The sequence below is a fragment of the Aotus nancymaae genome, unplaced genomic scaffold (genome assembly GCF_030222135.1).
Source record: "Aotus nancymaae isolate 86718 unplaced genomic scaffold, 86718_ANA_hifiasm-v0.15.2.pri h1tg000003l, whole genome shotgun sequence".
In the NCBI taxonomy this organism is placed as follows: domain Eukaryota; kingdom Metazoa; phylum Chordata; class Mammalia; order Primates; family Aotidae; genus Aotus; species Aotus nancymaae.
The window spans coordinates 19,885,488-19,891,487 of record NW_026988414.1 but is presented as its reverse complement, the minus strand read 5'-3'; positions in this window follow the sequence as shown (position 1 = coordinate 19,891,487).

Here is a 6,000-nt window from a genome sequence, read left to right as displayed (position 1 = left end):
CTAGCTCTTTGGGAAGCCAGGACAGGAGGATTGCTTCAGGTCGGGAGTTCAAGACCAGCCTGGGCAACAGAGCAAGACCCTTTCTCTACAAAAAATAAAAAAACTAAGGCAAGAGAGGCTAAGTGACTTGCTTAGGTTACACAACTATTAAATGGTGGAACTAGCATTCAAACTCAGTCAGTCTGACTTTCACAGTATTCAGGCTTAGCTGATGGTCTACACTGCATCCTAAAGCAAAGCATTCTTAAGATAGAAAAGGTATTTTTTGTAGAGATTCTAAAGTCAGGAGGTCTAGTTTATCTTAACAGCCTTTGTTTGTTAGTAAATGTTAAATTCACGTTTTAATTATATTGTTGGTAATTCTGTAAAATGATACAATAAGAAACAGATTTTGTTGGAATTTTCCTGAATTATTTTGTGAGAAGAAAGCACTTACGAAAAAGTTCGGTCTTTTAAATCCTTGTTGTTGTTTTAAATTCCACTTGTTGTTTGTGCTGTTAATGAATTGCTCTGCAATGACATTCTGTTTCATAAAATTCCTCTTAACTGAAGCAAATGATACAGTGGAAGGAAAGAGCAAGATGTTTAAATTCCCAGCACACCTTAACAGAAAAACATGATATACCTTCCTAAGTCTCAGATGGTGAAATTGACTTTCCTAAATTTCAGATGTCGAAGTATACATTACAGTGGTTATCAAACTAAATAATGCTAGACCAAAATCTACTTTGCAAACTGAATTTTGAGAGTTGAACACCTACTATATGTTGTTTAAATTAACTCAGTACTGTACTTGCTTACTTAAATAGCATTGACTTTGGAATCTGACAGAGCCAGGTCCAAACTCCATCACTCTCGTTTAATTGAATGTCATCTGGATATTTAACTTAATCTTTTTGGCATCTAACTGTACATTTTATGACTGTTATGAAAATCAAGTTAATAATTAAATAATTTCCCAAGCATTCCCAAATATATGTTTCCATGTTCAGTAAATACTAGTCAATCTCTCTCCACAGTAAACTTACCAAGTTTGTTTACAGACACACACAAGCTGCATACATAGTCTAGGTGAAGATTTTAGCATTATGAACTTAAATAAACTAGAACAAGTCATAAGTATCTAAAAAGAAAGAAATTTCAAAAAATAGTTTTAAAAAGATAATAGTTGAGGCCGGGTACAGTGGCTCAAGCTTGGAATCCCATCACTTTGGGAGGCCAAGATGGGTGAATCTCTTGAGTCCAGGAGTTTGAGACCAGCCTGGGCAACATGGAAAAATCCCAACTCTACAAATAATGAAAAAATTATGCAGTGAGCTTAGATCATGCCACTACACTCCAGCCTGGGTGACAGAGTGAAACTCCATCTCAAGAAAAAGAAAGAAAGAGAGAGAGAGAGAGAAAGAAAGAGAGAAGAAAGAGAGAGAAAGAAAGAAAGAAGGAAAGAAGGAAAGAAAGAAAAAGAAAGAAAGAAAGAAAGAAAGAAAAAAAGAAAGGAGAAAAAAAAATTAGCCTGGTGTGGTGGCAAGTGCCTGAAGTCCCAGCTACTTGGGAGGCTGAGGTGGGAGGGTCACCTGAGCCGGGAGGTCAAGGCTGCGGTGAGCCATTATTGTGCCACTGCACTCCAGCCTGGGTGACAGAAGGTGTGTAAGTGCTCACGAGCTGCTAAACCCTGGGATCTGATGGCAAACTAGTAATTTTTTTTTCTTTTTAAGACAGAGTCTTGCTCTGTCACCCAAGCTGGAGTGCAGTGGCATGATCTCGGCTCACTGCAACCTATCTCAAAAACAAAACAAAAGAAAAAAACAGTTGATATTTACACAGGGCATATTTGAACATCTTTTGAATTTAGCTTCCTTTAAGAATGAACATTAGGTCAGACACAGTGGCTCATGCCTGTAATCCCAGCACTTTGAGAGGCCAAGGTGGGTGGATCATGAGGTCAGGAGACGGAGACCATCCTGTCTAACACGGTAAAACCCCGTCTCTACTAAAACTGCAAAAAATTAGCTGGGCATGGTGGCGCATGCCTTTAGTCCTAGCTACTTGGGAAGCTGAGGCAGGAGAATCTCTTGAACCCAGGAGGCAGAGGTTGCAGTGAGCCAAGATCATGCCGTTGCATTCCAGTCTGGGCAACAAGAGCGAAACCTCAAAAAAAAAAACAAAAAACAAAAAGAATGAACATTAATCGGTCAGGCACAGTGGCTCATGCCTGTAATCCCAGCACTTTGTGGGGCCGAGACAGGTGGATCATCTGAGGTCAGGTGTTTGAGACCAGCCTGGCCAACGTGGCGAAACCTGGTCTCTACTAAAAATACAAAAAAATTAGCCAGACATGGTGGCGCACACCTGTAATCCCAGCTACTCGGGAGGCTGAGGCTGAAAAATTTCTTGAACCTTAGAGGAGGAGGTTGCAGTGAGCAGAGAACATGCCACTGCACACCATCCTGGGTGGCTTAGCAAGACTCAATCTCAAAAAAAAAAAAAAAATTAATGAACAGTAGTGGTTTATCCTAGGAAACTATGGACTAAAACAAGATTAAATGTGAAATTTTAAAAGAAATATGAGTATGTGATTTTATTTATTTGAGACAGAGTCTCACTCTGTTGCCCAGGTTGGCATGCAGTGGCACATGAGCTCGGCTCACTGCAACCTTCGCCTCCCAGGTTCAACCAATTGTTCTGTCCCAGCCTCCCCAGTAGCTAGGATTATAGGTGGGCACCACCATGCCTGGCTAATTTTTGTATTTTTAGCAGAAACGGGGTTTCACCATGTTGGCCAGGCTGGTCTTGAACTCCTGACATCGTGATCTGCCCACCTCGGCCTCCCAAAGTGCTGAGATTACAGGCATGCCCAGCTGAGTATGTGATTTAAAAAAATATATATATTTTAATTAGGCATTTGGATATGAGTTAGCATATCACGGGATAATAACATGAACTCTAGTAAACTCTAGTCACTCCCTTGGACCACACCCATATATATAAAGACAGGATACCAGTGGTTTATCCAGATCAGGTTCTGAACTGAGACTTTGCCTAGAACCTTTGTATCATTTAAAAGCAACTTACAGTAACAGGGTATCTTAGGATCTGAAGGCTTTTACAAAGTTACCATTTCATGCATAACAAACCAATGTAAGTTAATCACCTGAGCTGATAAACAGTTAAGGTATTTTTCTACTTAATTCCAAACATGCTTGGCATTAGCACCACAAATTTTATGTCAATTGATTCTAACTTTGTTTATGAAACTTCAAATTTACTCCATTTCTGGAGGATCACCTTCTTTTCACCTTACTTTTTACGTTTTTATAGGGCTGAAAATTTATGGTATACCTTTCTTTTAAAAATAACACATTAACTACAGAAAATTGAATTGTGATTTTTCTAATGTTTATATGAAAAATCCTTTAATAATGATAAAGATGGAAAATACGTCTGATATTGAGATGAAAATTATGCTGTTGACTGTCAAGTAGAGTATGGGCTTTGGAGTAGGTCTTTGGGGTGTGATTAGTTGAACTAATATGTAATTACTCAAAGTCTTTGGCTTAATTTTATAAGATAAAGGAGGAGGTATGGGAGTTAATGTGTATTCTTTCTTACAAAGAAGAAAACATTTAAAAAGATTTACAGACAAAGGAGAAAGCTGGGGAATTTTCTCCAGAAAATTTCAGAAGTCACTGAAATTTTTCCAGTGACTTTTGTCAATAGACAAACGTTTTATTTATTCATTCAGTCAACAAATATTTACGTGCCTACAAGGTGCTAAACCCTGGGATCTGATGGCAAACTGGTAATTTTTTTTTAAGACAGAGTCTCACTCTGTCACCCAAACTGGATGGAGTGCAGTGGCATGGTCTTGGCTCACTGCAACTTCTGCCTCCCAGGTTCGAGAGATTCTCCTGTCTCAGCTTCCTGAGTAGCTGGGATTACAGGTGCCCGCCACCATGCCCAGCTAATTTGTATTTTTTGTAGAAATGGAGTTTTGCCATATTGCCCAGGCTGCTCTCAAACTCCTGGGCTCAAGCAATCCTCCCAGCTTGGCTTCCCAAAGTGCTGGGATTACAGGCCTGAGCCACCTCGCCTAGCCACAAATTGGCATATCTTATTCAGGCATTTATAGCATTTCCAATTTTATATACATATTTGTATAAATATGTATGTAGAACACCTTTAGTAGTACACTCATTAATTTTTTTAAGACTTTACTTTTCAGAGTAGTTTTAGGTTTATAGCAAAACTGGGCAGAAAGTACAGAGGGTTCCCATATACCTCCTGCATTCCCTTCACCAGCCTCCTCCACTATCAACATCCTGCACCAGAGTGCCATATTTATTACAATTGATGGACATATATTAACACATCATTATCACCTAAAGTCCATAGCTGACATTAGGATTCACTCTTGGTGGTGTATTTTCTATGGGGTTTGACAAATATATGACATGTATACACTATTACAGGATCATACAGAGTAGTTTCACTCGTGGCCCTAAAAATCCTGTCATCTATTTGTCCCTCTTTCCTCTGCTCCATAGCAACCATGGATCTGTATACTGTCTTCATACTCTTCCCTTTTCTCAAACTGTTGTTTTAAAACGAGGTTTGGGTAAACATAGTTTAACCAGGGTCAAGTGTAATATAACTGATCTTTAATCTACTGATTATATTCAATTTAGCAAACTTGTTAACTCTTAAGAATATCTACTTTCACATTTTTTTGGCCTCATTTTCTGTGTTAGTATTGATCATACTGTATAAAATCCTTTGTTGTAAGGTTCCAGAAAACATTTTTGAAAAAAATGCAGAATATAACAAAATGCTTAAATTAAGCGATTGGTGTAGTTCCTCAAATCTAACAGGGCATTTAATTACAAGATGTAGGATTATTTTATATATCACTAAGATGCACTATTATTTTATATTTGAGTAAGAAAAAACACACGCCATTGGCTGGGCGCAGTGGCTCTCGCCTGTAATCCCAGTACTTCGGGAGGCAGAGGTAGACAGATCACCTGAGGTCGGGAGTTCGAGACCAGCCTGACAAACATGGAGAAAACTCGTCTCTACCAAAAATACAAAATTAGCCTGGCGTGGTGGCACATGTCTGTAATCCCAGCTACTAGGGAGGGTGAGGCAGGAGAATTGCTTGAACCTGGGAGGTGGAGTTGCGGTGAGCCAAGATTTTGACATTGCACTCCAGCCTGGGCAACGAGAGCGATTCTCCGCCTCAAGAAAAAAAAAAAAAAAAAAAAAAAAAAAGGAAAGAAGAAAGAAAGAAAGAGAGAGAAAGAAAGAAAGGAAAGAAAGAAAGAAAGAAAAAAGCATAAATAATGTAAACTCACCTAGGCTGAAGAAACAATCCTAGCATCTTCTTGAAATGACTTAAAATGAGGACAAGTAGTTACCTTACTACCCAAAGTGACATTTCTTTCCATTTTAGAGCTATGCTGTCCACACGTGCAATGAAAAATTTCTAGTAGCTAGCCACAGTAAAAGTATTTAAAAAGAAAGGCCTTGGCCGGGCGCGGTGGCTCAAGCCTGTAATCCCAGCACTTTGGGAGGCCGAGGCGGGTGGATCACGAGGTCAAGAGATCGAGACCATCCTGGTCAACATGGTGAAACCCCGTCTCTACTAATACAAAACATTAGCTGGGCATGGTGGCGTGTGCCTGTAATCCCAGCTACTCAGGAGGCTGAGGCAGGAGAATTGCCTGAACCCAGGAGGCGGAGGTTGCGGTGAGCCCAGATCGCACCATTGCATTCCAGCCTGGGCAACAAGAGCTAAACTCCGTCTCAAAAAAAAAAAAAAATTAGCCTGGTGCTGTGGCAGGCACCAGTAATACCAGCTACTCGGGAGGCTGAGGCAGGAGAATCACTTGAACCCGGGAGGCGGAGGTTGCCGTGTGCTGAGATCGCGCCCCCGCACTCCAGCCTGGGTGACAGAGTGAGATTCCGTAACAAAAAAAAAAAAAAAAAAGGAGAAATTGATTT